At 37.9% G+C, this 21,701-nt stretch overlaps 1 protein-coding gene across 22 annotated transcripts in view; it reads left to right on the top strand.

Moving 5' to 3' along the window:
- The window catches only part of LOC5571312 (inositol hexakisphosphate and diphosphoinositol-pentakisphosphate kinase 2), an 80,163-nt gene that overhangs the window by 16,708 nt on the left and 41,754 nt on the right, over positions 1–21,701 (top strand). For 7 of the 22 annotated variants that reach the window (XM_021840613.1, XM_021840607.1, XM_021840670.1 and 4 more), the window contains exon 1: positions 1,170–1,645. The exons of 8 other annotated variants lie outside the window; for them this stretch is intronic. The gene's annotated coding sequence lies outside the window, so the exon portion shown is untranslated. Of the gene's footprint in view, positions 1–1,169; positions 1,646–21,701 lie in introns of those variants that run through there. 7 more of the 22 variants (XM_021840640.1, XM_021840677.1, XM_021840753.1 and 4 more) reach the window with 3 other exon arrangements.

Raw genomic sequence — 21,701 nt, 5'->3', positions numbered from 1 at the left:
TGAGAAGACCGTCCAATTTTGTAGACTTCCGATGCCAATCGTACTATTTTTGGCCCCAAACTGACATCCATTCTCATTTCGGAAATTAACTCCACCGTTCTCCGCGAGCGAGCGTGCGTCGTCTCCGAAATTCCAATCTGTTCGTAAAATCGATAATTGTAATAAAAACATCTCCCGCACATTCAACGTCGTCCGTCCGGTGTCAGCGCGTCGTAGAAATCTGTATTGCGCCGAGAGCCCCGCGTCCGGCAGCGACTGATTCTCACGCGTATATTTGACTATACGGAGACGACAAACACAGGAGTGATTTGGGTCAATCATGGTTGAAATTATTGTTTGCATTTAATGGGGCAGTATTAAAAAAAAACACGGTTATAAGTAGTCAAAATCAAAAAAAGCTATAAACGATTTTTATATTTAGGAAAACGCAAATTTTAATGTAAAGAGATTGTTGATGTCCATTTTGGTTCAAAAGTTGAAGTTTCTCTGATATGTTTTTTGTTCTTCAAGACATTTTATTAGAGTTACAAAAATAACACATCTATAACTTTTTGATATAAGGGCCTTCCTTAGCCGAGTGGTTAGAGTCCGCAGCTACAAAGCAAAGTCATGCTGACTTCCCTGGACATAGAGATAGAGTATCATCGTACTTACCACATGATATACGAATGCAAAAATAGAAACTTTGGCAAAGAAAGCTGTCAGTTAATAACTGTGGATGTGCTCAGTTATGCGGGAACTGATGCACATTAAGGCTTAGTAGTCCGTCATTGGTTTTGGCAGCCATGTTGACATTGCAATTCGCAATTTCAAAAAGAAAAAAAAAACTCAATCCTCGTAGTTTATATTCATCTGGAAAAGTATCACTATATGTGCTGACATGCAGAGAGTATGCTGATACTTTTTCAGATGCGTCAGTGCAATACCAACTGATTTTCTTTAATTCGAAATTTTAACATTATTTAGCAACAATCATCAACGACGCGTACAAATTGGAATGACGGCCTACTTCGCCTTAATTTTGTTAGTTATTTCCATAAATTAGAAATTATAACAACGATTCTTCTCTAATCACTCCTCCGTGGCGTCGGGTGTCTTCTGCTCTTTGCTCCGAATCGATGTGATGTAGTTTCTCCCAGTAGCAGCGGCTGGCAGTCTCCGCGATTCCCAAGTGCTAGTACGTTTACGACCGTCGCGTTAACAAGACGACTTCTTTTCGGTGTTTTGGGGCCCTATGTATTCAATAGGCGCCTCTGCTGCTGCTGCTCGGTGAAGTCATCCGTTTTGTTGTTTACTGAGAAGATACGGTTGTGCCTTACCGGACAGATTCAGGCCGTTAGGAAACAAATCTGTGACCGTCTTCAGGGGCGATAAGGAAATCCAAAATCAACGGCTGGATTTGAGTTTACGAGTGTGAAGTGAAGTGCGCTGTACGCGGTGAATGTATGATGAAATTGTGGAATTCAATTCGTTATGTGTACTGGAGGAATTGATTGGCCCATTTGAAGAAACGAGCCAAAGTCACGTGAGACCGAAATTGAACTCGTGCTGAACCTATTGAGTTCTGTTTGTGCGCGAAATCGGAAGATATATCGTTAACACGTTGAGGCGTAGGATCAGCGAGTGATGGTGCTGATATGTTTGTGTAACTAAACTGGAATTATCACGACCATGACTTCGCGCAGTAGATTTGAATGAGATGCCTAAATGTGTCAAGGGAGTTCGAAAAAATTTGAATCGTCATGACCATGAACATTGCAGCTTTGATAAATTACATCGATGAACCCAATTGAACCATCGAACCAATTTGCAAATTGCTTTTCGAAACAACCCAGGAAAGACCATTGTTTTGTCCGTTATCAATCGCAAACGTCCATCTGTTTCTTATCAAATGTCGTTTTGTTCGGCGAAGATAAACGTGTGACGTTCTCATAGAGTCATCAACGTCTCCGTGTTTACTTCAGTTCCCTGTTGTCTTTGCCTCGCTTTGCATGATAGTTATCATACATACTGGATGGTGATACCGTGTTTCTGTGCCATCGTCGGCTCACTCAGCGGAAGGCGGTAATTTGTTACCATTAGAGCCACTAAAGCAGTGGTTCCCAACATGAAACGGTTGCATGCTACGAAATTTACATTGTTTTAGGACTCTATGTAAAATGGTTGGTAGTATATGCCTCTTAATTAGCCCTCAATCACTAAAAAATGATATTTAAACTCTGGTGTAAAATCTCCCAAGCCTCCTGAAGAAGATTTATTTTGAATTTCGCATCATTGAGATTCGAAATAAATCTTGTTCAGGAGGCTTGGTAGATTTTCAAATGAATCCAATTTTGTAAACAAAACTATTTCATGAAATTCAACATTTTAATGAATGGTTATAGCATTCTATAACACCAGATCTCTACATATTTTTTAAATAACTACGTCCAGTCTTTTTCTAACAAAATGATCGCTTAAGTCCCTTTTTTAATTTCGTGATGAAATTGTATTTAATATTCTGCACAAATTTCTTATAAATTCGATCATTTTTATCATCTTTCTAATCCACCAACAATGTATTTTTATGATTATGTTTGTGGGTTGAACGCAATACTATGATTATAATAATGTACTACTTCACTTGGAAGATTCTTCCATTGAGTTTATCGAAAGATTACTCTACAATTTGCTATCAGGATATCTTTAGGAACACCTACGAATATTTATGAAAATATTCTTAGTTCTGAGAATAGCTTTCAATTAAATGGTCCTGGAATATTCTATAAACATTTGTTCAGCAAAATGTCGAGTTCTTTACTGTCACTATGCATTTTATCATGGATTTACGAGCATTTTTTTTTATATGGGCGCGTGTCGGCGCGCAATGCATTAAAAAAAAGCGCTGTGAATTGTAGAGGAGTTTAAAAGTAGGAATTCGGTGAGTTTACTCTGATCTGTAGTCGTATACTACAAAATTTCCAAAACATCTACCAAACGTATCCTATTTCCTTACCCTTTCCAATATAATTCCACTATAGCCTGTAACAATTATGAGAAATCGTAGAGAACTCTGCATATTTCTTAAGCAGGTGTTCAATCAATCACTCCTTTCCATTACCCAGCATTCCTTCCGACTATAGGAGGATGTGCCAATCTTGTCTAAGAGTCAGATGTTAGTCTTAAGAAAGGCAACAGTAATACAAAGTTCTAAACAGGACAGTATAGTATCATACACGAATTCGCGTAAATTGTTTAATGCTAATGCTAAACATTCGTTTAGCAAAACTGCCATAGATTCTCTACGTTTTTTCAACCATTCCTCAAAGGAAGTTAAAAGAAATTCCACCAAACTTTCCTCCAGGAAATGTTTTAGTAGTGCTACCAAAATTGATTCAGGGTGTATTAAAAGATCTCCTCAAGGAACTTCCTGCGTATTTTTTCTTCAAAAAATTTTGTAGGATAGGCTCCGCTTTTTCGATAATTTTCTAGCAAGTTTTCTAGAGAATCTTCCAAGACTTCCTAAAGAGTCCAGATCCTTATAGCAGTTCTTCAGGGAGTTTATTCCGGAATTCTTCGCATGATTTCACAAAGTAATATAGAGTAGTAAAGTTAGTGGTATAATCAGTGTTAGTTGCAATGTTGCTGAACAAACTTGTGTCAACATATCTACATATTTTTAGTTATAACAGTTATGATTGTCTTAAACGAACTTTTGCCTCACCGGTGGAACAAGAGTTCGAATCAAGTGTGAGGCTAAAGTTCACTGACTGATATTGATACTTTTGTGTTAAAAATACCTTTTACTCTCCGTAAAATGATGTTTGTATAAAAATACACACTAAATTTGGGTCAAAGATTAATTGAAATGTGTTCGAAAATAGCATTTTTTGTAAAACTGAGGTAAAATGTGAAATTTTTGTTACTTTGTTCACACGATCATACATATTTCGCTAAATTTTAGTCGGTTTAAGGTAATATGCAAGTTTTTTGTGAAATAATATGGCACGAACTCTCGCACTTTTGCCCCACTCTGGGCCAAAATTGGTTTTCAAACATTCATACAAAACCTATTACATGTCAAAACAACCTTACGATAGGTCCAACTAAGCCCTTACATAAAAAATCTAATGATGTTTCATTTTCATTTTGTTACATGCAGAGGCGCGTACACATTTAAACCATGGGTAGGACCTGGGAGGGAGGCACAGATACCACACACGAAATTTGAGACAATTTTTTTCCAAACTGCAAGATAACTCCAGTTCGCCAACGACAATCAAGGCAGGCTTGGTGAAAATCGCTAATTTTCATTTGTTGTGTACTTTCGATCTTTCTGGACAAACATTGAAAAAGGGCCACAGTTTTCTATGCGTTTTATTTTTAGTTTTATTGAAAACAGTAAAAAGAGGCTCATTCCAATACTTAATATTCATATAGAATAAACGGTGCTCTCGTGATGTTACTTTTGAATGTACATGAATTGATTCTAATTCGATTTTTACTACTTTTGATGAAATGCAAAAATATGCTTTGGCTAATTACGCGCTTTTATCATGTTTGTCCGTTGTTTATGATCCGGGCTCACAGTGACAGTTCGTGACAGCAAAATCTCGGCTCACTGTGACGTAGAGAAATTTTGTATTGGTTTCTCCCTCCCAGGGTAGGACAAACGTTGGCAAATTTCTTGTGTCTAGAAAGTCCAGATAAATTTTCATATTTTTGTTTCTATCTTCTTTATTAAGATTTTTTGCCCTAGGCTAGTTCACTTCAAGACCAACGGATTTACTTCCCTTCCGAAGGAAGTCGTCACTTTAACTTTGACATCATAAGTGACTATCTTGGGGATGGGATTCGATCCCAAATCCTCGGCGTGTGTTCTAACCACTACACCAGGGCCGTCCCCAAGGAATCCTTGACAGCAAATTGAAAGTGACTGTTTTCATGTCGGTCATTAACACAATACTTAGAAAGCTTCAAGGTCATTGATAAGATCAACTTCATCAGTGATTTATTACTTGATCAAACTTTATAACCTTTTTCGGACCAGTTTACTCTTACAGATTTGACAATAACTAGAACAAACTGCGACACTTGACAGCCAGTGGTATTATTCTGTAATTTCTTTGAATCTGTCTATTTTTTTTCTTTGGCTTCCTTGCATAATTTTGTAATAAAGATTCCCGAAGTATATTAACAGAGCTTACAGCAGGGCTGGTAGTAGATCTCTTTTTAGAAAATTGGTCTATTTCTAATGCAAGTCTCTAAAAAGTCTCTATTTTTGACAGAAGTAATGGTGAAAGTAATTCTCAGTAATTCCTCCAGATTTGTTGACTAATTCTTCCATGGGTTGCCCCACATGTTACTTTAGGAGGTTTACCTAACATTCCTACAGGAGTTTTTTCAAGAAATCCCAGAAAGATTCATTCCAGAGTATTCCAAGAATTTTGTTCAGGGATTTTTGCAGGAAGATCTACAAGAATACCAGTTTCTCCAATTATCCTTCCTGGCATTTCCGTATGAATCCCAACAAAAAAAAATCATCCACATTCACCCAGGAATTGATGTATTGTAGTATATTTAAACCTGCTACAGTTCTCCCAAACAATTTCTCGAGTAATTTCTAAAGTATCGGATCAAGTGGGTTTTTCGAAAATTTATTTAAGATTTCACACCAGCTAATACTTCAGTTATCTTTCCAATAATTCCCCTGATCTCCTTACATAAATTTCTTCAGGGAATCCGTCCGATAATTTCAAAAGAATTTCTGTAGCAACTTGTTTAGGAAATCATCCAATATTTTCACGAGAGTCTAGAAGTTCCTACATAAAACTTTATGGGAGTTATTGGAGGGTTACTCTAACCTCAATCAAGTTTCATCAGATGTTACTTAAGGATTTCTTTTTGAAATTCATCCTAAATTATATAAAAAATCTACATTAATTTCTGAAAAAAAAAAATCCATGTAATTTTCCTACAGATATTCCTGAAGAAATCACTTTTTTTTAGATTTTGGAAATTTCTCAACAGTTTCCTGGAAGAATTCCTGATGGAATTTTCGGCTATAAACGACAATCTTGTGGAAATTCTGGAAAATGCCTGCAGGAAATACTGGTTGAATTCTAGCATTTTTTTACTTAATCATTTTCAGGCTCAAGCGAATTCTAGCAAATATTCTAAATGAGAATATTGCAGGAAGTTCTAGAGAAAGGGATGGTAGAATCATTGGGTAGAAAAATCTGAAAGTATCTTTGGAGGAACTCCTAATGAAAACCCTTATGTAATTTCTGTAGTTATCCTTAGTAGATTTCCTGATTTCTTAAAGCGAATCTTTTGGAAGGATTCCTTAAGAAGTCCGTAAAAATCACGAAATGAACTCTTGAAGGAATCGTTGGAGGAAACATTTTGAGAAATACGAGCAGTACTACTTGTCGTAATTTCCTGAGGATTCTCATTAAAAATATCCTTCAAATATTCCTAGTAAAATATCTGCCAAGATTATTTGAGGAATAAAAATCTTATCTCCTGATTCCGGTTTTTTTTTCCGTAATTTGGTTCCGTATTGGTCTATTTTTGATATCTTTTTGGTTCTTGTCTGGTCTGTTTTGGTCTCTTATTTTAGGCAAGAGTCGCTACCAGTACTGTTAAGGAAAAAAGTAATAGTTTGTGTACTGTCGTGAATCGCAAGTCACTCCCATATGTAAAAAGTAGGCATTGATAAAACATACTGAGAAATTTTGCGCGTTTTCGCCTAACTTAATGGAAAAAGTCTGGCTGTAGTATTATTGCAACTGAAAGATCATTGGAAGATACAGTCGACTCTCCATAACTCGATATTCAAGGGACCATCGATTTATAGAATTATCGAGTTATAGAATATACCGAGACAAACAATCCAAAAATGAAAGTACGATTTATGTTTCCGATACTTTTATGATCACTTTTGTAAGACAGCAATATTATTTTGTTGATAGCATTTTGAAAAATTATATTTAAAAACTTTTCTTCCAAATAGTCGAAAAATCGCTTATTTTTACTTTTTTTTAATTTTTTTTTTAAATACTCTATTTCTATTAATACTACGAAATATGATTAATCATTTTCTTGGAATTAATCAAGTGATGTTTTGCAGAAATGTTTACGTCAATTCAGCCTTCTATATAGTGTGCTTCGGGAGTTATGTAGGATTAGCTCAAGAAATCGTCAAAAAGATAATCTAGGAATGCCTTGAGAATTCAAATGCATCATCAGCCATCGCCAGCAGCACTAGGCTCCGTGCAACTAGCTAGTTTTGTTTAAGATGTGTATACTTAGTACACGATACTACCGGTCTTGGATTAGTCCATGAAATGTTCCAACGATTTTTTAGTAATTTCTTGATAGTTCTCCATGCAATCTAGTAATTTGTCAAGCAATACAGTCACCCCACGCAGTTGAATCACCCACAATTTATGAATCAGCTGACTTCAAAAGACAAAATTATTATCAAACTTGTCACAAAACATCACAGAACTATTCTTACTGATAAGAAACTATGTGTAAAAATAATTCTGTGATGTTTTGTGACAGTTAGCGCTCAACTTCCAAGCCGATCAGTCGATGGTTTCGAAAGAGCAGGTTTTGGAAGTCGTTCACGGACTATTTCGTACGATTTTTGTCAGTTTAATACATCGTCAAACCAAGCGTCGTGATAACATTCATCGCGTCGAAGTGTTCCGCTATGCCGCGCCGCGAAAATACCTTTCGCGTCGACTATTCACAGTTCCCGAAGCAACTTTCCCATGAAGAAATCCACAAATTCATTGGAAAAGAACTCGGTCTGTCGCGAGAGAACGTGCTTCTTCTTCAACCAAGCAGGTGGCTAGGATGTACGTTCGTGGAGGTCAGCAGCCTCGAACTCGCCCAGACGATCGTACAACGACACGACAATAAACACGAATTCGTGTTTGACAAAAAAGCCTACAAGCTACGCATAATGATGGAAGACGGAGCGGTAGAAGTAAGCTTGTTCGACCTTTCAAATGACGTAACCAACGAACAAATTTCCGATTTCCTCTCCGAATTCGGCGATGTTCTCCATATTCGTGATCTGCTATGGGATGAACGATCCGCTTTTGCTGGAGTGAAGACCGGTGTTCGCATCGTTCGGATGGTAGTGAAAAAAAACATCCCATCCCTCGTTACAATACATGGTGAAGACACGGCGGTGGGCTACAAGGGGCAGAGGCAAACCTGTTTGCACTGCCAAGAATACGTACACGTTGGCATACCGTGCGTTCAAAATAAAAAACTGCTCGTGCAGAAGCTCGTTGCAGATCAGTCGTACGCCAATGTCGCCAAACAACCGGCGAAGCCGAACAATGTCCCTCGAGCTAGAGCGGAATCCAATACACGTCCAACAAGTACACCATCGCAAACCATCAACAAGCATCCGAAAGGAACACGAGCTCCAACGACACCAAAAAATGCGATGGCTCCTCCCGCTGCCATGGTCGGTAAGCAGAAGCCCTCCACAGGTGAACCTGTTATCCAGATGACACCGATTCCGATCGGTACTACTACTTCGCATCGTAAAAACGACGGCAACGAAACGGATAGCTCTCAAACATCCCAAGCATCTACCAGCAGTCGTCGGACGCGAAGCCAACGGTCTCCGCCGGGTAAGAAAATGCGACCGAACGAAGAATACTGCTCAGGTACCGAACACGCCCCACAAACTAACGACGCTCAACAATAATGCAACACACTAGTATCAATATAGCAACAATCAACATTCCCTGGCCACGATCACAGGGTTTGACGGTGTCAAAGTAGAAGGTGCACCGTAATAATACCCGTCTGTGAAACATATCACCTTCCCAATACTTTGGCACACCTCTAACGGTTCATGATTTATCATGAAACGGCTGCATTCAGGCGGAGGATCTGTTAATATGTTTCGGCATATTATCAGGTCCTCTTTGAACGGAGGGACCGCCAGGGCTCATTAGTTACTTATATACCAGTGCTGGTTGTTGATGGTTCAGTTCGTTTACCACAAGCTGTAGCATCCTTTGTACTAATCAGTAATGGTTGTTAAGTTTCGAAGCTAACGTGTGATCAATCGTTTTATAATGCAACATAAGAATGGGTGTTTGGTGGAACTGCGCGTAACACTTGTTGTTATTAAATTTAGTGATTGTGTTGGTGCTAATAGTGTGTTTATAATAATATCTATGGTGATGAAAATTTGAAAATGAAATTGGAAGTGATTCTGATAGTTTTGATAGTTTTGTTAGAAATATAATAATGATGTATAATGATGTGAACTCTACTAATTTAATAAAGGCCATAATACATTTTGCAATCGTTTCTCTGAATATAAACATTATTGCCTAGTTCTTCAAACATGCATGATAAAAGTGTTAATAATGACAGCGAGTGCAGAAGAATGGATCGAAGTGATTTTGTTTTACTGTAACTTTGTTGATAGTGCTAAACTGTGGTTTGAATAGTAATGACTCTACAGCAACACAAATAATGAAACATCTAAATTGAATATCTTTTAATTACTTAGTAATGCTAACAGATGGTAAATGGTAATAACAATGAATTTATATGAAAATGGTGTGATGTGAAAAGTGATATAATGGAAAGTATATCTGAAGTGTATTACGAAAGTTGATGAGTGATAATCGGTGATAAACGTGATAGTGTCGAAAATAAAAGTGACGATAGTGAGTGAGTGAATGAAATGGGGAATGAGGACCTTTTAATAAAACTATTTCGTTCTTCACTTTAACCACTCTAGTAGCATTTCAGGCCTTATCATAGTTTGATAGTAGTCTAAACTACTAGATTGCATAACTACGGTAAGGGCTGATTGCTGCTAGGGTACACAGTGACCATTTGAGCAGCATTGCTTAGGAACGTCTGTGTGATGAACGCAATAGAGGCTTATAAAAGCAAATGCTGGGAAGGAGCTTAGGGCAGATTAAGAGTGCCAGTACTACCCCTATCGCTATCAAAAAAAAAAAAAAAAAAAAAAAAAAAAAAAAAAAAAAAAAAAAAAAAAAAAAAAAAAAAAAAAAAAAAAAAAAAAAAAAAAAGCAACAATCAACATTAACACGATAACCAACACTACTAAACTCGCCGCTCTTCGTACGTTTTTTCGAACAACCGACCTGGATATAGTATTTCTACAGGAGATTGAAAACGAGCAACTTACCATGCCCGGTTATAACGTTGTCTGTAATGTGGATCATATGCGAAGAGGGACAGCGATCGCTCTCAAAGAACATATCCGATACTCTCATGTAGAGAAGAGCCTGGACGGAAGACTACTAGCTTTGCGTGTACACAACACAACCCTCTGTAACGTGTATGCTCCATCGGGTTCTGTTCATCGTGCCGAAAGAGAACGCTTCTTTAACTACACCGTTGCCTACTATCTACGACATCGCACCGATCATATCGTTCTCGGCGGCGATTTTAACTGCGTGCTGCGGCAGTGCGACGCAACTGGCAACAACTCCAGCCCCGCACTACACGCAACTATTCAACAGCTTCGGCTACACGATGTGTGGCAACAACTGCGGCCGCGCGAAACAGAATACACTTACATCACACACAATTCTTCGTCCAGGCTCGATCGGCTCTATGTTAGCAGCGGTCTTCGTGAACAGCTGAGAGCAATTCATGTCCATGTGTGTTGCTTTTCTGACCACAAAGCGGTCACCGCCAGAATATGCCTTCCCCTCCCAGACCAAGCGCGCGGTAGGGGCTTCTGGTCTCTCCGCCCTCACCTCCTCACCGATGAAAATGTCCATGAGTTTCAAACACGATGGCAGTATTGGACTCGACAACGCCGCAACTTCCAATCATGGATGGAATGGTGGCTAGCAGTGGCAAAACCAAAAACAAAATCTTTTTTTCGATGGAAATCGAAAATCGCTTTCGATTGTTTCAATCGTGAGCAGCAACGACTCTACGAAATGCTACAGCGGGCTTACGATGGATACCAAAACAATCCTGTCATGATCACCACCATCAACCAAATAAAGGCTCAGATGCTCCAACACCAGCGTAAGTTCTCCGAAATGTTTATGAGAATAAACGAAACATTCGTCGCCGGTGAGCCACTATCCGCTTTCCAACTGGGAGAGCGCACAAGGAAGCGAACGACTATCGAACAACTGCGGAACGAGAGAGAAGAAATAATCAACGATGATGCTGCGATACGGGATCACATGGTGCGTTATTTCACTGCTCTCTATGCACGCGAAGACGTAGAAGAAGAACCCGGTCCATTTCACTGTGAAAGGGTTATCCCTGACCAAGATGCTGTTAATGCAACATGCATGGATGAAATCACAACAACCGAAATACTCTCTGCCATTCGTAGTAGTGCGTCGAAAAAATCTCCAGGTCCCGATGGTCTTCCAAAAGAATTCTATCTGCGGACATTCGACGTCATCCATCGAGAGCTTAATTTCATACTGAATGAAGCCCTCGGATCTAATATTCCGACTCAGTTCGTCGATGGCGTTGTAGTGCTATTTGAAAAACGTGGAGCGGGAGACAGCGCACGATCGTACAGACCAATAAGTCTAATCAACTACGACTACAAAATACTTTCTCGAATATTGAAAAAACGGATGGAAAATGTGATGCGCTCTCATTCCGTTCTAACACAATCACAGAAATGCTCGAATGCCGGACGCAATATATTTCAAGCCACTCTCGCAGTAAAAGATAGAATTGCTCAGTTAAAGGGAAATCGGAGAAAGGGTAAACTGGTTGCATTCGATCTGGAACATGCTTTCGATCGTGTTGATCATCGTTTTTTGTTCAACACCATGCGATCTCTCGGTTTCAACACGCATCTGGTCGATCTTCTCTCACGAATAGCAACAGCCTCCTCTTCACGTCTTCTCATCAACGGTCATCTTTCCGCACCATTCCCGATCGAACGTTCGGTTCGGCAAGGAGATCCTCTCTCCATGCACTTGTTTGTGCTCTACCTGTACCCTCTTCTGCTAAGGCTGGAGCAAGTGTGTGGTGCCGATTTGGTAGTTGCCTATGCGGACGACATTAGTGCCCTTGTCACTAGTAACGACAAATTGAATGCCATGCGAGAATTGTTTACGCGCTTTGGACGCGTATCAGGAGCGCGCCTAAACGAAGCAAAAACAACAGCAATTGATGTCGGCCACATTGACACTCCCTTAACGGTGCCGTGGCTTCGTACTGAACACAACATCAAAATTCTTGGTGTGATTTTCTCGAACTCAATTCGAGAAATGGTTTCACTAAACTGGGACACCCTAGTAACAAACTTCTCGCGCCTTGTTTGGCTGCACTCTTTACGGAGTCTGTCGTTTCACCAAAAAGTAACGCTGCTAAATGTATTTTTATCATCGAAGATCTGGTATGTAGCCGCAAATCTGCTACCTACCTCGGCTCATATCGCGAAACTCACATCAACTATGAGACGCTACCTGTTCCATGGACTTAGCGCTACAATTCCGATGCAGCAGTTAGCACGCAACAGAGAAGGGGGTGGAATAAACTTGCATTTGCCAACAATGAAATGCAAAGCACTATTAATCAACAGGCATATGCATGAACTTGACTTCCTACCGTATTATAAATCCTATCTACAAGCAAATCTTCCTCAAGCCAATTCCATCGCAGATCTTCCATGCCTTAAGTTGCTTGTGAGTAACATCCCGAATCTTCCCTTCCAAATACGTCAAAATCCCTCGGCGTGTTTGATTCATCGTTTTTTCATCGATCGCACTGAAAGACCAAAGGTGGAAATAAATAATCCAGAGACCAATTGGCCTCGTGTCTGGAAAAACATTTCAAGCAGAAATCTATCATCCAATGATCGCAGCGATCTCTACGTATGGGTGAACCAAAAAGTCCCACATCGTAGACTACTCCACCGAATTCGACGTGCAGATGGGGAACAATGCACCCACTGTGGTACACAAGTTGAAACCATTCAACACAAATTTTTCGACTGCCCCCGAGTGAGAGCAGCTAACGAACTACTTCGACAAAAACTGCAGCGTTTGACTGGCGGACGCACATTGCAAACTGAGGAACTATTACGACCAGCGTTAGAAATGATTGCGACGACAACGAGAACAACAATACTAAAGATTCTTGTTATCTACACTACCTTCATTATTAACTCTAATGATAGGATAGATGTTAATGAACTAGCATTCAATTTTGAAGTCGGAGTTTGAATAATTATGTTAATAATTTTAGCTAAGCTTAAACGACAATAAACGTACTTTTATATACATAAAAAAAAAATGTTTTGTGACAAGTTTGATAATAATTTTGTCTTTTGAAATCAGCTGATTCAGAAATACAGGATTTCAAAACATTCCTCTAGAATTTCCTACTGTAATGCTTCCAGTAATTTCTTAAGCCTTTTCCCCAAATATGTATTTGGAAAATAGTTGGATTAATATTTTTTTAAGCTTCTTCTTCTTCTTCTCCTCATTTTTGGCATTATGTCCCAACTAGGACAAAGCATGCTTCTCAGTTTAGTATTCTTCTGAGGACTTTCACAGTTATTAACTGATAGCTTTATTTGCCAGTTGACCATTTTTGCATGTATATATCGTGTGGTAGGTACGAAGATACTCTTTGCCCAGGGAAGTCGAGAAAATTTCCTTCACGAAAAGTTTCTCAACCGGCAGGATTCGAACCGACGAACCTTTTATCTTTAAGCTAAAGCAATCGCAACAATAAATTATAGTTCTACATTATGTTTGTAGATATTCAAATTCGTCATTTTGTAATGCATTGTTTTCCATGAGTTGAGAAACCCTGAACCTACCACAGTGGGCAACAGTCCTCAGCGTGTTTGGTTTGGTAGTGAAAGACCACTCGCCCGTCTGACGTGATAAGTAAGAGGTCAATTAGTTTCCTTCGCACGAAGACCACACAGACCTAGCGTCCATTTGTCATGTGCCTGACTCATTAGCATCCTCCTAGTCTAGTGGACACCTTGGGTGACTTACACGACGGGCGGTGGCTCTATCGGCCCTATCAGTACACCCACCTGCACTTCAACCAATTTGTTTACGACTCTTGTTTGCCCCAGTGATGAGGTTTGCCAACAAACGTAAACGTTGCTCCCTGGTGGTGGTTCAACAACGCCAGAAGTGTAAACAGAGTAGTGACATACTAACTCCGTAATTTTCTGGTTAAGCATCGGGCTCTGACAGAGCCGGATTTGGGCTTTGGGGGGTCTGGGACAGGTTTCATGGGAGGGTCCCTCAGCTTATTGTTCTTAACGAGCACTTCCACAGTTATTAACTGAGTGCTTTCTTCACCAAAGTTGCCATTTTCGCATTCGTGTATCGTGTGGCAGGTACGATGATACTCTATGCCCAGGGAAGTCATGGACATTTCCATTACGAAAAGATCCTGGACCGACCGGGAATCGAACCCAGACACCTTCAGCATGGCTTTGCTTTGTAGCCGCGGACTCTAATTCTAATCACTCGGCTAAGGAAGAAATACAAAGCATGGGAAAGTGAAATACCTATAATTAAAATTCATGTTAGAAACATTGAGGTTTCTTTGTTTAAATTCTCAGGAACCCCCTCTACCCTCCTCAAATTTCGGACCTGGGCTCAGTGGATGGGCGTTAGCTGATGACGCCCGTGAATCTGATCGACATCGCATCGTACTTTGGTGACAGTTTCGAGTGAGCGTTGAAAGTTTGTTGCCGAGGGGTGATGTCAGTGACTTGTCAATCACACATTTTTACTGCTCGCTGAGTTGGCACGGTTGACTCAATATGACGGAGAATTATCCTATGGTGGTGACTTTGGCACGCGATCTAGAGACCTTCCGTTCACGAATGGCGAATGTGGGATTGCGACTTAGACCAGCATTCTGTGTCACAGGGAAGAGCTAATTGGAATGCGAATATGGTGTTTTGCGACTCGGAATATTTGATTGACAATCGTGGTTCGAAATTATGGATAATTGTTTTGAGATTTAATCGTTTCATGCAATTCACTTCCATTAATTATTAAGTAATTGCTTTGATTAATGTTGAGCCTTTCGTTGGCCTGGTGGAATAGAGCAATAAATCAAAGTCAGACTGAATTGATCAAGATTTTTGAATGGCCTGTAGATTTGTAGAAAGCATATTGCTAGAATTTAGAAAGTTTTGGTGGAATTTGTGGAGGCATTCTCAAAACAATCTATGAAGAAATTTTCGCAGGAATCTTTGGAAAAATATCCAGAGACATTCTTGATGCAAATATTTCTGGATTTTCGCCAAACATTTATTTCCTCTGAATATTTCACACTTATTTCCTCTACAAATTCTTCCGTGGGATTCCTCCGTGTTTTCTTTTAGGGAGTCCTCCAAGAATTTCTCCAAGGATGTCTTGAAATACCTGCAGAGCTTCCTTTAAGAATAATATCAAACAATCTACTAGAAAAATCACTTTAAGAGATTCTTTTGCAATTTCACTAGAAATGGATCTAAAGATTCTTTCAGAGTTTCTTTAAAGAATTATTACTCAGATTACCTCAAAACATCTTTCTAGAATAGATCCTTGAATGTCTGCTGTGATTGTCTAAGTTAATCGCTAGTAATTGATCTCGGGATTCTTGTGTTCCTAGAGAAATCATTCTAAAAAAATACCGCCAATGATTTCGTCATGATTTTTTTCCGAAATCTCTTTAGGTATCTCTCCAAAAAAAATCCTTCAAAAAGCTCTTCGGGGATTCCTCAAAGAATGCTTCAAGCAATTCATCCATCAATTGCAATCCTTTCGATGAAATTTTCCTAGCATTCTTACACGCATTGCTGTAAAAGTCCTCCCTCCCCGAATTCCTACATCAGGGTGCCCGTCCATCCGGGAAATCCGGGAAAAACCCGGGAATCACAAATGATAGGCAAAATACGAGAAATACCCGGGGAATTTGGAGAACACTCCGGGAAAATATGTATTTCAAACATAAAACTACCAATTTGTTTAAATGCCAAAACACTCTGGGCAAAACTGAAAAAAAATCCCCAGAGGTGCACGACTGCCTATCACTCGTATTTCGTATCATGACTAACTTTTGGTGAGTTGGTAGAGATATAGTGACAATTAAAATCTTAGCATCATTTCTAGAAAGTTTTTTAGGGATTCCTGGCAAGGTTCTTGATGAGATGCTTGCTAGAATTCCATTTAAATTCATGGCGAATTTTATATGAGATCTTAGGTGAAATTCTAACGGGAATCAAATCAATAACACTGCGGAACACGTTTTTGTCTCAAGCACCAAAATACCGCTATTCACTCAATTAAGGGTTGCAGAATCCATTGCCGTTTTCAGAAATAGCACGTCTGGTTTTTGAGATATTGGTTGTTGAAAATGCAAAAATTGGCTATTTTAGCCAACTTGCATGCCAGTTTGCCAGCTTGTAAGGTAATTTAATTGCCTAATTTGCCATAGAATTTAAACTTTATGTGTATAACAATACTTATCAATAAAGTTTATAATAATTTTGACGCGGAAAAGTTATATTTTAATGGTTTAAAAATTATTGTCTTTTCCCATATAAGAGAAACGAAGAATTTTGTATGAAGACAGCAAGCATGTTGAATACATCGGTTTAATCTAAATTTAATCGTGCAATCCCAACCAAATTATCCCTAAATTGAAAGTTTAGGTCCACATGTTTAGTGGATCAGATCACAAACATTTTTGATAAATTGTGCTTTAAATTTTATGTAAACATCAATAAAACCAGTGTTGTATACAACTTTGGCGACCTGTAGCTAAAAATTGTGACATGCTGGAACATTTCTGAGCATGGCATCAGATACAGCAACCCTAAAACTACTAGAGACACATAATTTGATCCTTGACACGTAAAAATGTCATTTTTGTTACGCTGTGTAATTGACAGTTTCTTGAAAGTTTCTTTTAAGAGACAGAATCATTACGAGTTCCGTTTGGCGGATTTCTGGAGTTGTTGATGATAATGATTCTTGATGAAGCCTTGTCTGGATTACTATTATGTCTAGTCCTTGATGACAAAATTCTTATGAGGCCCATGACGAGATTTTGTATGGATTTTTACAGATTCACAGCGAATTATGCCAATCATCCCCAACAAATTTCATGGTAAGATTTATGATGAATAAATAAATAGCGAGATCCTTTAAGTATTCTTGACTAATTTTTTGTTAAGTTTTTGAGATTTTTTAACAAACCTTGCATTTATGTCAAAAGTTATAGTCTCTGTTAAAAGGAATTTTGCTTGTATCCAATATGAGTTTCAACAGATCAAGCATTACTTCAGGAACCAACCATTGGTCATGTCTAACGCATAATTCTGGAGTTTCATTGTTAGAAGCTTAGATACACAGAGTAGAAATTTGTCTCTATAATTCTAAAATTCTCTGAACTTCCTATGAATTGTAGGGGGTGGACAATCTTTTGAATATTTCAACAAATATTTTATATTTTTTTTATCCAAAACTGTAGAAAGTGTTTTGTCAACCCGTTTTAAGCTCGTAATGTTTAATAGATTTAATTGGGCCTTGTGGCCGTGCGGTTAGTGTCGTCAGGCATTAAAGCGCATGGGGTGTTGGTTCGATTCCCGTTTCAGTCCATGAAACTTTTTGTCAGGAATGTTTCTCGGCTGTGCCACTGGAGCATGCTTGTACTTTGTCTAGTGTTAAGTTTACAGTCTGTGCAGCGAAATGGCTGAAGACGGTGTCCGTGTCTTTTTTTTTAATAATTAATAAATAAGTTAATTTAAATCCTCCAAATTTGTTCATATTGCATGAAAAAAAAAAAATATATATCAAGTCGTCCACTTTTTCAATTTCTTGGACATCCGGGAAAAATCCTGAAATTTGAAAACTAATTTTGAGTGGACACCCTGCTACAGAGAATTAACCCGGCATTCTATCCGTTTTCCACGGACTCCTCTAAGAATTCCAAAGGAGATTCCTTCGAAGATTCTTTCATAAAATATTTCAGGGAGGTCTGCAATAATTCATCCGGAAGCCCTTGTAAGGATTGCTCCAGAAACCACTAAAAAATACTCCCAAGGAAAATTTTATCGAACTCTAGTGGGAATAATTCCAAAACATCCGGATTACCTCCAAGAATTATTTTAGGGATTTTTTTTCCAATTCAACTATAAATTCCTGCAGGAATTTTCCAGAGATTCCTCAAAAAATTCTTCCACGAGTTCGTTTTGGGGTTTCATTTCTCAATTCTTTCCTCAGGGAATTCTTGTTCCCCTTGAGGAATACTAGAGAAATACCTGGAGCAATTTCTGAAGGAATACCTGAAAAAGTTCTTAAGAAATTCTTGGATGCTTGAGGCGTCTTTGAGGAAACCACTGGTATAATTTCTGGATGAACTGCAAAAGGATTTTCTGAAGGAATTTCGGCCTGTACTCCTGGTTAAATCCTTGGAAGAATTGTGGAGGAGTCCCTCATAGAATCTCTGAAGGTGTTCCTGGAAAAATTCCTATATATACAATACAACCCCAATCTCGCACTCCACGCACTCCTGAAAATTATGGAAATTAGAGCCAAAGGATCACGAAAATTTGGTTGTAAAATAGATCAGGGACGCAAAGGTTAATGGTTTCTGGTAAAATGGATATAAACTTGAAACAAATCATTGTCTTGTATATTTTTGAATAGCTTCATTTTCATCCTGCAAATGTTATTGTAGTTTCTGATTATGCATTAGAATTATTGTACATAAGTGAAAATTGTTTGTTTTTGGGATGGTTTTTAACTAAACATCGTTCAAACCTCTGCAATGGTCTCATCAATATCGAGTTATTGAGAGTCGGCTGTATAACTTTTCTGAAGTTTTCAACGGAATCTGTCCAAAAATAATAAACATTCAGTGTGCTTTCTGAATATATTATGGTTTTTACTACTTCTAGTCTTTCTTTCTATTGCATGATTCTAGCTTTTTAATTTATTTTGTGGTACTGCAGATTTTTCCAAAATATTTCATATAGAAATCTAAATTTCTGAGACTATTGCTTATTAAACGGCACAAACCTAATGTGTATAAATGCATTGGTTTTGATATTTATTTGAATTTTACAAATTATGTTCGCTATTTGACAAATTCCTTGCAGGATGTTTCACAAATCTCTGGAAAAGTTTTAAGAATTACCAATAAGATTTTTGGAATAGTTTCTGTGATATCCTTCATTTCTTTTACTTTTTTACCTTTTTGCCTGATTCTTAGCGAACCTACCTAAGTTGATTTCTTTAAAAATTGTTTCAAATCATAAAACAAAACGAGTTTTATGTTTTCAAAATTTTAACCCAAAAATTACGTTTCCGATTGAAATGATGTGGTTGAAAAAGTTTCGAGAAACTACAAGGACTTTCAACCATGAACTAAATTTAGAAAAAAATCATTGTAAATCCACCTAAAATATCAAGAAACATTGAAATATATTTTCCAGCATTCGACTAATTTAGGGAAACACTTCAGATTTCTCCAGATGAAATATAAAAAATAATTGAATAGTATGGTTTTGAGAAGGTATAGGGGAAAATCACCAATTTTCGACCCAGCTCTAGTTTTCGACCCAGAATCCGAAAATTGGCACAGAATTCTTGTAGGTCTAAAATTAGTGCTTTTCTCTTAATCATTCCGTGATTCCACTATGATTTTTTCTCTCTGTGTATATTTTTCAATTAGTCCTTGTAGGTGCTTCTTACTTTTTCCAAGACATGGTTCTGAACTTTTGATTATAAATTTTCAAAAAATATCATTTTGACTTTTGATGACTCTTACAGGACTGCTGGCAAGTCAATTTTTATTGGCTTGGTCACTTTTTTCTACATGGTCACTAAAAAGCCACTTCCAACAAAAAGTTATTAAAGTCATTGTTTTTCAAAAATATTGTCCCTAAAGTCACTATTTTCGTGATCTGATGTTAATGAAATTTAAGGCTCGGTTAGTTTGGGATTCTATAACATTACCCGGAATGCAATTTACCGGAAGACCATTACCCGGAAAACCAAATCTTTGATTTTCGGCGACCTCCATCAGTGCATTTCAATACAATGTTTATTCTCTTTCAATTATGTTGCACAAATTATGTCACACTTACTATGGACTGGCCTCTTTCGGTTTCCATAGACACTTCCTCAAAAGACTTCTTCGAACTGCTATAGACCAAATATCTTATTCTTCTTGCTGGCGTTACGACATAACTGGGACAAAGCCTGCTGCGCAACTAAGTGTTCCAGTTAATACATTTCCACAGTTATTAGCCAACGGCAGCATTGTATTCTAATGATCTTGGTGAAGAGCTGCACTTTACCGCTACGGATATGTAGACCCTAAGTTATGTACAAATATCACAATACAAAAATTTAGTTGTACGTGCAATTTGTATGTGATATAATTAAAAATAAATCCCCAGGTTTAAATCGGTATATAATGTCTTCAAATTTAGGTCATTCAACTAAAAACTACAGACAAAGAGAGAAAGAATGAAAAGCACAACATTTTCTATATTTGATGCCAAATAATATCGAGGTCAATATAAATCTAAAATTTGCTAATCAATCAAGGAAGGCATTTGAGTGCATCGGACATATAAGCATTTAAAAATGTTTGGAGGAAAAAAAGGTCAAGTAACAGTATAGTACCTTAGTAATCGAGAAAAGGGACGCAAGTTTCCATTGTGACGTCCATCTTTAAATTCCAATGCGTTGTATTTCAATAGATCATTTTTCCCTTGAATTTTGCCTGATTGATTGATTCTATTTTTCCCCAATGTCATTTCACTGATGGCCTGTCCTCCGAATTCAGTATACCAATTTGATAAACTAGAAAGAATGATAAGTAGTCATTAAAAGAAGATACACATTGGGTCATTTTCGACTAAACATGAAAAAAGGGTGAATCATCTGTTAAATGCAAATATTTGAAGAGAGTGCATATCGACATGATCAGTTATCAAGAAACGTTAGACTCCTCTTCAATGTTTATTTTGCAGGAAGAACCTTCCCTGTCCATAATCTTCAATGGTCATTCCTAATAATTTCCAGCCAACAATGTCGAAAAATGCATAAATGGTCCTTCCGGGTAATGGTTTTCTGGTAAATGATTCATTCCGGGAGTGTTGGTATACTCACACTCAAATATCAATCATTGAGTTCTCTCGAGAGAGTTAACTCATTTGAGATTTGCTTCGTAAAACTCACGCATGAGATTTTGATGCGAAATCATTCGCTCACGTTCACACCGTCTAAAATGATTCAATCATCTTATACTCATCGAAAATCTGTCAAAACCTAATGTTAAGGTTTACATTAGAAAGGTTTGTTATATTTCTAACAGAAAAACAAAGAATATGTGCTTTGCATTTAAAAACTCTGAAAATAATAGCCAATGAGTTAAATGGATGAACAAACTCATGCATGATTTTTTGGCTGTTGAGTTGCGTGAGTCACAAATCAAGCGTGAAAAATCTCATGCATGAGAAATTAGAATTTGAGTTTTTAGCAATGGTCTTCCGGTAAATTGCATTCCGGGTAACGTCGGAGAACCGTGATTTGGAAATCAAAATTTTAACATACTAATTATCTGTAAAAAAACAGATGAATATTCTGTAACCACTTTAAATTGAAAATGTTCAAAAATTTTTGGGAAATGTTTTTGAAAAGATTCTGGCAAAACGAAAAAAGTGGAAT

Source organism: Aedes aegypti, chromosome 1, assembly GCF_002204515.2.
Source record: "Aedes aegypti strain LVP_AGWG chromosome 1, AaegL5.0 Primary Assembly, whole genome shotgun sequence".
NCBI lineage: Eukaryota > Metazoa > Arthropoda > Insecta > Diptera > Culicidae > Aedes > Aedes aegypti.
This window is presented reverse-complemented; position numbering and strand designations above follow the sequence as displayed.